The 9,890-nt window shown below is 43.5% G+C and overlaps 1 pseudogene; it reads left to right on the forward strand.

Annotated features, from left to right (window-relative positions):
• Positions 1-8,879: 8,879 nt before the first annotated feature.
• Positions 8,880-9,890, forward strand: part of LOC133461393 (dolichyl-diphosphooligosaccharide--protein glycosyltransferase subunit STT3B-like) — a 27,414-nt pseudogene continuing 26,403 nt past the window's right edge.

Raw genomic sequence — 9,890 nt, forward strand, 5'->3', positions numbered from 1 at the left:
TGACAGAATAAAGCCTGGAACAGACATGTTGACCTCAGTGCTCTCATCACTGCACTGATCGACAGCTTAGTCTAACTTCAGTCAGTCAGTCAGTTTTCTGGCGAGTGTTTAAAGCCAAGCAGGATGATTCTGATACCAGAAGAGAGAAAGAGAAGCAGCTGCCTGTAGATACCAGAGACAGACGAGCAGAACATGCAGGCAGGGAGCAGACTGATGCAGCATGAGTCAGCGCTGGGCTCAGGATGAAGGGTCTCTGCAGAAAAGCATCTACTCGGCATAACCAGGTAGTATTAAGCCCCGTCTGCCAGTCACACGCTACAAAACCTGGGACAAATGGGAGGATTGGCACATTTTGCTTTACATTAACAACTAGGCTATCACTGAGTTTCAAGGAATGCATATCATGCCTTTCTCTTCAAGTTTAAACAATTCAATTCAATTCAATTCAATTTTATTTATATAGCGTCTAATACAACAGATGTTGTCTCTAGACGCTTTCCAGAGATCCAGAACATGAACATAAACATAAACATAAACCCCTGAGCAATTATTACATAAACAATGGCAGGTAAAAACTCCCCTAGTGGGAGAAAAGCCTTAAGCCAAACAGTGGCAAGAAAAACTCCCCTTTAGGAGGGAAGAAACCTGGACCAGGACCAGGCTCATAAGGGGGGACCCTCCTGCCGAGGGCCAGATTGGGGGTCGGGGACGTCAACAGCACAGCAGGCAGGTGGAAGCAGCAACGGGATGACCAGAGGGGGGGGTTGGACGTCAGCAGCACACAGCAGACATCCACGTAGGCAGGTGGAAGCAGCAACGGGATGACCGGGGATGGGGGGGGGAAGGGGGGCCAGCACAAGAAACTACAGGAACGATGGATAAAAACGATAGCTATGAGATACTTATAATAAATAAAAATTGAGAAGAGAGGAAGGAAAGAGGGGAGGAGAAGAAGGGTGAGAGGCACCGCCCAGTGGATCATGTCGGTGCCCCCCTGCAGCATAAGCCTATAGCAGCATATCTACCGCAAAGCTATATTTGAGACTAACTATTATAGTTTTGTTCTATAGCTGCGACCATGACTACTGACTCTAACACACTAGAGTTTACACTACCTAGAGATTTACCAACACCAGCTAGAGGTTTACTAAACACTAACTATAGGCTTTACTAAACAGAAATGTTTTAAGTTTAGTTTTAAAGGTGGAGGTGGTGTCAGCCTCCTTAACCCAGATTGGAAGTTGGTTCCATAGTAGTGGTGCCTGATAGCAGAACGCCCGCCCTCCAAATCTACATTTAGATACTCTAGGAACTACGAGTAAACCTGCACCCTGGGAGCGGAGAGCTCTGCCAGGAACATAAGGCACTATCAGGTCTTGCAAACACAATTTCCTGAGGTTTCAAAGTAGCGTCTTTGACACACCTATTACACCATCTCTTTACGCTTGCGTCAACAGTCGATGGTTTTAGTGCATGGAGAGTTTAACTCCATCTCTAATGCTCCTCATCCTCCTTTCTGGATATCATTACAGTTCTATGATAAAACCTTCCAAGAAATAGCAAACCGAGGATGAGATGAAGTTGGGTGGAGAATGGGGGGATTTCGTTTTCCCCAAAAAAATCTTGTTCAAATGAAGAAATTGTGTGTGCAAATGTGACTGCGTGAATATTTAGTGTATAGATTACAGAATATTCACTTTTATAGGTATGTGAGGACAGAACATGTATGACGTCCCCATGAGATATAATGGAGAGGATTCTCAACAAACTTTCTATGATCTCATCACTCATCTCACTCATCTTCTCCCGCTTTTCCGTTACCGGGTCACGGGGGCAGCAGCCTCAGCAGGGATGCCCAGACTTCCCTCACCCCAGACACTTCCTCTAGCTCCTCCGGGGGGAGTCCGAGGCGTTCCCAGGCCAGCCGAGAGACATAGTCTCTCCAGCGTGTCCTGGGTCTTCCCCGGGGTCTCCTCCCGGTGGGACATGCCTGGAACACCTCCCTAGGGAGGCGTCCAGGAGGCATCCGGTACAGATGCCCAAGCCACCTCAGCTGACTCCTCTCAACGTGAAGGAGCAGCGGCTCGACTCCGAGCTACTCCCGGGTGACCGAACTCCTCACCCTATCTCTAAGGGAGCGTCCAGCCACCCTGCGGAGGAAACTCATCTCTAAGGGAGCGTCCAGCCACCCTGCGGAGGAAACTCATCTCTAAGGGAGCGTCCAGCCGCCCTGCGGAGGAAACTCATCTCGGCCGCTTGTATCCGCGATCTTGTCCTTTCGGTCACTACCCAAAGTTCATGACCATAGGTGAGGGTAGGGGCGTAGATTGACCGGTAAATCGAGAGCTTCGCCTTTCGACTCAGCTCCCTCTTCACCACGGTCCAGTACATCGACCGCATTACTGCGGACGCTGCACCGATCCGTCTGTCAATCTCACGCTCCATTGTTCCCTCACTCGTGAACAAGATCCCGAGATACTTGAACTCCTCCACCTGAGGCAGGACTTCTCCACCCACCCGGAGAAGGCATGCCACCCTTTTCCGATGGAGAACCATGGCCTCGGTCTTGGAGGTGCTGATTCTCATCCCTGCCGCGTCGCACTCGGCCTCAAACCGCCCCAGCACATGCTGAAGGTCCCGGTCTGATGAAGCCAACAGGACAACATCATCTGCAAAAAGCAGAGATGAAATCCTGAGGTTCCCAAACCAGATCCCCTACGGCCCCTGGCTGCGCCTAGAAATCCTGTCCATAAAAATTATGAACAGGACCGGTGACAAAGGGCAGCCCTGCCGGAGTCCAACATGCACTGGGAACAAGTCTGACTTACTGCCGGCAATGTGAACCAGAGTCCTGCTCCGATCATACAGAGACCGGACAGCCCTTAATAGAGGGCCCCGGACTCCATACTCACTGAGCACCCCCCACAGAATGGCACGAGGGACACGGTCAAATGCCTTCTCCAGATCCACAAAGCACATGTAGACTGGTTGGGCAAATTCCCATGAACCCTCGAGCAACCTGCGGAGGGTATAGAGCTGGTCCAGTGTTCCACGACTGGGACGAAAACCGCATTGTTCCTCCTGAATCCGAGGTTCGACTATCGGCCGTAATCTCCTCTCCAGTACCCTGGCATAGACTTTCCCCGGGAGGCTGAGAAGTGTGATCCCCCTGTAGTTGGAACACACTCTCCGGTCCCCCCTTTTTAAACAGAGGGACCACCACCCCGGTTTGCCACCCCAGCGGTACTGTCCCCTTCCTCCATGCAATGTCGCAGAGGCGTGTCAACCAAGACAGCCCTACGACATCCAGAGACTTGAGGTACTCAGGGCGAATCTCATCCACCCCCGGTGCCACTGAGGAGCTTATGAACCACCTCGGTGACCTCGGCTTGGGTGATGGATGAGCACGCCTCCGAGCCCCAACCCTCTGCTTCCTCAGTGGAAGGCATGTCAGTCGGGTTAAGGAGATCCTCGAAGTATTCCTTCCACCGTCCGACAATGTCCCCAGTCGAGGTCAACAGCTCCCCACCAGCACCATAAACGGTGCCGGCAGAGTACTGCTTCCCCCTTCTGAGGCGCCGAACGGTCCTCCAGAATTTCCTCGAGGCCGACCGAAAGTCCTCCTCCATGGCCTCCCCGAACTCCTCCCAGACCCAAGTTTTTGCCTCCAAGACTGCCCGAGCCGCGGCCCGCTTGGCCTGCCAGTACCTATCTACTGCGTCAGGAGTCCCACCGGCCAATATAGCCCGGTAGGACTCCTTCTTCAGTCTGACGGCATCCTGTACTTCCGGTGTCCACCACCGGGTTCTAGGATTGCCGCCACGACAGGCACCGGAGACCTTGCGTCCACAGCTTCGAGCCGCTGCGTTGACAATGGAGGCAGAGAACATGGTCCACTCGGACTCGATGCCCCCCGCCTCCCCCGGGATCCGAGAGAAGTTCTCTCTGAGGTGGGAGTTGAAGATGTCCCTGACAGAGGGCTCGGCCAGACGTTCCCAACAGACCCTCACAATCCGTTTGGGTCTGCCCGGTCTGTCCAACCTCTTCCTCTGCCAGCGCATCCATCTCACCACCAGGTGGTGATCAGTTGACAGCTCAGCCCCTCTCTTCACCCGAGTGTGCAAGACATGCGGCCGAAGGTCAGATGAAACGACAACAAAGTCGATCATTGACCTCCGGCCTAGGGTGTCCTGGTGCCACGTGCACTGATGGACACCTTTATGCTTGAACATGGTGTTCGTGATGGACAAACTGTGACTAGCACAGAAGTCCAACAACAAAACACCACTCGGGTTCAGATCGGGGAGGCCGTTCCTCCCAATCACGCCTCTCCAGGTATCACTGTCATTGCCCACGTGAGCGTTGAAGTCCCCCAGTAGAACAATGGAGTCCCCAGTTGGAGCACTATCAAGTACCCCTCCCAGGGACCCCAAGAAGGCCGGGTACTCCGCACTGCTGTTCGGCCCGTAGGCACAAACAACAGTGAGAGACCTTTCCCCGACCCGAAGGCGCAGGGAAGCGACCCTCTCGTTCACCGGGGTGAATTCCAACACATGGCGGCTGAGCTGGTGGGCTATTAACTTTCTATGATAAACAGCACAATTTTGGAGCATTTAGCATTTAGTTTTTTGGTTAAGGTCGATGATTGATGGGGGATAAACCATCAAACAATCATCCATCCAGCCACTCAACCAATGTTGAAGAGACGTCATTGAATCACTGTTGTTTTGTGGTTGAATTTTAAAGCCAACGTCTTATCGATGTTGAATCCACGTTTGAATTCAATATTTCTGCCCAACCATATTTAAACATTGATACTTTTCTATCTGGGTTATCATCAGTGAAGAATGTAAATGTGATGTTGGTGTAAACATTTTGATTTATATGATTAAGTTACATCTAGCTATACTTTAAGAAACCAAAAATACTGCTAACACATTTATTTCTCAGCATTCAGTTCAGTTCAGTTCAGTTCATATTTATTTTGAGCAATACAACACAACATAAGTGACCTGTGTGTAACAGAAAATTAAATAAACACCTTTAACAGTAGATGTGCAGGTTCAAAATACAAATTAATTTGTTAACACTCGAAAGGGAGTGGGAAGAAGAAAACGTATTTAATCCCAGCCCTGTTTCTCTTCAACAACTTGACAGATTTTTTTTAAGGCTTCCTCCTGTCTCAACATTTAAACCAAAACAATGAACAAAAGACCTATAGCGAATTATAATAAAAATGATTCTACAGTTTGCCTCACTTAAATTTACACACATTGTGGCTGTGAAATGCAGATGCATTAAACAACCATAATACGTGCAAATCCAGGAACAATATATATTGTCACCACGGGTGACACTTAACCGTTAACTTATATTTATAATACCGGTACATACCAGCAATGGTAAGGACAACAATACCAGAAGGTAATGGACATAATGGACATGGACATATAGTCTACATATAGTACATATAGTACATACATAGTACATAGATAGATGAGGAACAACAATTACACATCAACAAGACTGAAGTTGATTTAACATCGTGTTACCACCCACTCTCTTTATAATTTGACCAGACCATATGTTAATATAGCCATTTAAATCTGTGGATATTTCTGCATTGCTTGTGTTGGATATCCAGACTGTTCCAAAGTCTCACACCACATACAGACACACAAAAACCTTTACTTTATAATTATGAATGCTAATGGTGCACACCCAGATATTGTTGTTGATGCATTTTGCCAGTGCCAGGCTCAAAATAATTTTGGGAAAGAGGCGAAGCAAAGAGTGAAATGTGAAATGAGAATCCTCTGGCAGCATTGTTCAGGAAGACTGTGCATGTGAATCATGAGCTGGTGACAGGTGAGGCTGTCAGGGTCGGGTATAAAAGGATCTTTGTGCTGCTGGGAACACTGCAGCATCAGTTGTGATGGAAACCCAACATGCACCTGTTCAGAGGTGATACCAAGCATCTGCCTTTGCTGCACAAACATGATTGGTCCACTTAGTCCGGGGGTCGGCAACCCGCGGCTCTAGAGCCGCATGCTGCTCTTTAGCGCCGCATTTTTTTTTCTTCTTTTCTTTCTTTCTTGAAATTTTTCACTTTTTTCTCTCGACATTTTTACTTTTTTCACGAAATTCTGACTATTTCCTCGAAATTTTGACTTTTTTCTCAACATTTCAACTTTTTTCTAGACATTTTGAATTTTTTCTCAACAATTCGACTTTTTTCTCGACATTTCAACTTTTTCCTTGAGATTGTATTTCAACATTAATCTCGACATTTTGACTTTTTTCACGAAACTCTGACTATTTCCTCAAAATTTTGACTTTTTTCTCAACATTTCATCCCCCCTGAAATAAAAACGGTCCAAATCATCCCCCCTGTAAAACTACCATCCCCTCTTTCCATCCCTTATGTCATTTCATCAATGAATGTGGTTTTACTGCTATTTCAACATTTAGAGTCATCACCAGAAAAATAACACCAGTAAAAACTTATTTGACAATTTTCACCTGTTTCAAGTAAAATTTCACTTGAAATAAGTAGAAAAATCTGCCAGTGGAACAAGATTTATCTTCTCATTACAAGCAAAAAAATCTTGTTCCACTGGCAGATTTTTCTACTTATTTCAAGTGAAAATCTACTTGAAACAGGTGAAAATTGTTGTTTTTTCCAGTGATGAGTCTTGTTTTAAGTGTAATGAGATGTTTTTACTAAAATGAGACATTTTAACTAGAAATAAGACAAATATTCTTGTTAAGATTGTGAGTTTTTGCAGTGCTCCATTTTACTTATCCTGTGAAGGACAGAGTCATATTGATAAGTTCAGAAAAGTGTTTTTTATTGTTGTGTTTTGATGTATTTGATGTAAGCCCAGTGGATATTTCAAGCTTACAGAAGGCTGCATTTAACTGCTGCTATGTCATTCCTGCAGTATTTCTGCAGCTGTTTTGGTCACTGCTATTATTTGTAATATATTATATTATTTGTAATCAGCACAAATTATCTGTCCCCATATGATCAAATCCACCATCCCCCCTGATTGTTTTTTACAACTCGAGTACTGCCAATAACACACTCTGCTGTTAAATACAGAGAGGTTGACGTGAGACTGCAGTGTGCAGGTGGAGCTCATCTTACCTGGATCTATAGATCCTGTTTGTGCTCAAATGAGTCAGAACCTCATCGTGTAATCAAGGAAAATGGATGTTGGCTTAAAGAAGTAAAAGAAAAAAAGAGAAAGATCATCCAAAAAGCCTCAAAAGCCAGTATCTGTGCAGGTATGGGGGCGCACCTGCATGTGCACACGGCTAGATGACTTAGACATGAGTGAGCGTGGGCGGGGAGGCCGGACAGAAACATTCCACCGTCAAAGAGATGTCTTTTCCAACTGGTCTGCGGTTATTTCAGCAGGAAGATCTCAGACCTGAGTCTGACGTACAAAACACACACATGTGTGTGTGTTTGTGTGTGTGTGTGTGTGTGTGTGTGTGTGTGCGTGCGACGTGCGTGCGTGCGTGCATGCGTGTGTGTGTGTGTGTGTGTGTGTGTGTGTGTGTGTGTGTGTGTGTGTGTGTGTGCTTGGACGGCATGTGCAAAACATGTCTCACACTGAAGAATTCACATTACACAGAGGAGTCTGCTGACGAGCAGTTGACATTTCCTTCCAGCAGGAAGTACACTCACTGTTTGCATTTCACAAAGTCATTTAAACAACAGGTGAAGCAACAGAAAGGTAAACACGCCCCCCAAAACTCACTGAGTAGTACGACGGAGTATTAGGGCCAAACTAAGACAAAAAAAAATTGGAAATTATGAGAATAAAGTCGTAAAATTACGAGAATAAAGTCAAAACCTAATGTTGCGAGAATAAAGTCGTAATATTATGAGAATAAAGTTGCAATATTATGAGAATAAAGTCGTAATATTATGAGAATAAAGTTGCAATATTATGAGAATAAAGTCGTAATATTATGAGAATATAGTTGTAATATTATGAGAATAAAGTCGTAATATTATGAGAATAAAGTTGTAATATTAAGAGAATAAAGTCGTAATTTATGAGACTAAAGTGGTAAAATTACAAGAATAGTCATATTGTTGCGAGAATAAAGTCGTAATATTATGTTCTCGTAATTTCCAATTTATTTTGTCTTAGTTTGGCCCTAATACTCCGTCGTAGAGTAGAGTATGCTGCTTTAAAGATAAATATTTTTTAATACAATTAAGCTGTTGGATTAGGGTCTAAATAAATGTATTTTTTTCCCACATCTTTAGCCTAAAACTGTCCAGCCTTTCTATAGATTGGGTTTGTAAAGAAAGATATTTAAGTACACAAGTGTATTGTGCTCACTTGATAAAAAATAAAGCTCTTTGTTTCTGAACATTTTCTTTTTTAGTTTCAGTTTTTGCTTGGCTTTTAAAAATACTTTATTTTTCTGTTTTTTATTAGGTTTTGATGAGGAAAACACAAATTATCTTGCTCCCACAAACTAGAAGAAGCTCTTAAGATAATGAGGACAAACACACATTTGAATTATATCAATACTACTAAATGGAAAAAAAAGAAAAAGAAAAGTCATGTTTGCATCTGTTCATCCAGGCTCCCACGAGGAGAAAAATGCCTTAAAAAAACGTGTCAATAATTCATAGAAAACAGAAAAAAATCGAATTTATTAAGAAAAACTGCAGAAAATATTTTTAAAGCAATTAAATATTTTCTAACACAGAAAAATAAAGTTTTTTATTCAGAAAAACATTATTTTCAATGAGAAAACTATGCTGTAAATTCAGAAAAGCAGAACTTTCCTATAATTTGAGTGAATATCAAACCCCGTGACCCCCCTTTTGGAATACGTGGGAGTAGATAATGTCGATAACGGAAGTGAGTGCAACATACTTCCATATTTATGCCCTAAAACTACACGAGAGGATTTGAAACCGTAGGTCAGAAAAACGAGTCCACCTGTGGAGAATTAAAAGTTGTGATGAAAGTTTGACACAATATTAAAGCATTAAAAACACCAAACTGAAACAGTACAAGCTTTTAATAACACCTTAACAATTTCATACAAAAAAAAATTGTAGAAAGTTTCTGAATATTGGTTCAGATGTAATTATTCTGTTAAAAACACAAAAACAAACCCAAAGTTCAGTTACAATAACACAAAGATAGATGGATGGACTCCTTCACTTCAGAATCCTTAAACATCTCAATTCCCTTTTTTTGTCTTGGTCTGAGCAAACATTTAAATTAAGACACACACCAACACAGACACATGTATACTGTATATATTTGTTTCCTTTCGGTTGATTTTGCCGTCTTTGTTCCACAGTTGAGATACAACTTTCCCTGCAGCTCAAAGCCTCGTGGGGTTTTTCTCTCTTTTTATTATGAGTCTTTTCCACATCATGCCCAGAAACAAATCCTCGCAAGTTGAATCTTGTGTCATCCCGTCCCTTTGGCATTCATCCCGGAAAAACCTGTCCAAAACTCTGGAAACGAAGTGGGGACTTGAATATGCAACAAGGGTGAAATAAGTGACATTATTATGACGATCGACATTTTTACACGGTTCCCTTTCTGCTCCTTCTTGAAACGTGTGCAGTTCATTAACTTCCTAAACCTGATATGTATTCTTGAAACAGAAGACAATGAATACAGGACTGTCTCCGAAAATTTGAATATTGTGATAAAGTTCTTTATTTTCTGTAATGCAATGTAAAAAAACAAAAATGTCATACATTCTGGATTCATTACAAATCAACTGAAATATTGCAAGCCTTTTATTATTTTAATATTGCTGATTATGGCTTACAGAAAACTCAAATATCCTATCTCAAAAAATTTGAATATTCTGGGGAATCTTAATCTTAAACT

This window comes from Cololabis saira, chromosome 15 (assembly GCF_033807715.1).
Source record: "Cololabis saira isolate AMF1-May2022 chromosome 15, fColSai1.1, whole genome shotgun sequence".
In the NCBI taxonomy this organism is placed as follows: Eukaryota; Metazoa; Chordata; class Actinopteri; order Beloniformes; family Belonidae; genus Cololabis; species Cololabis saira.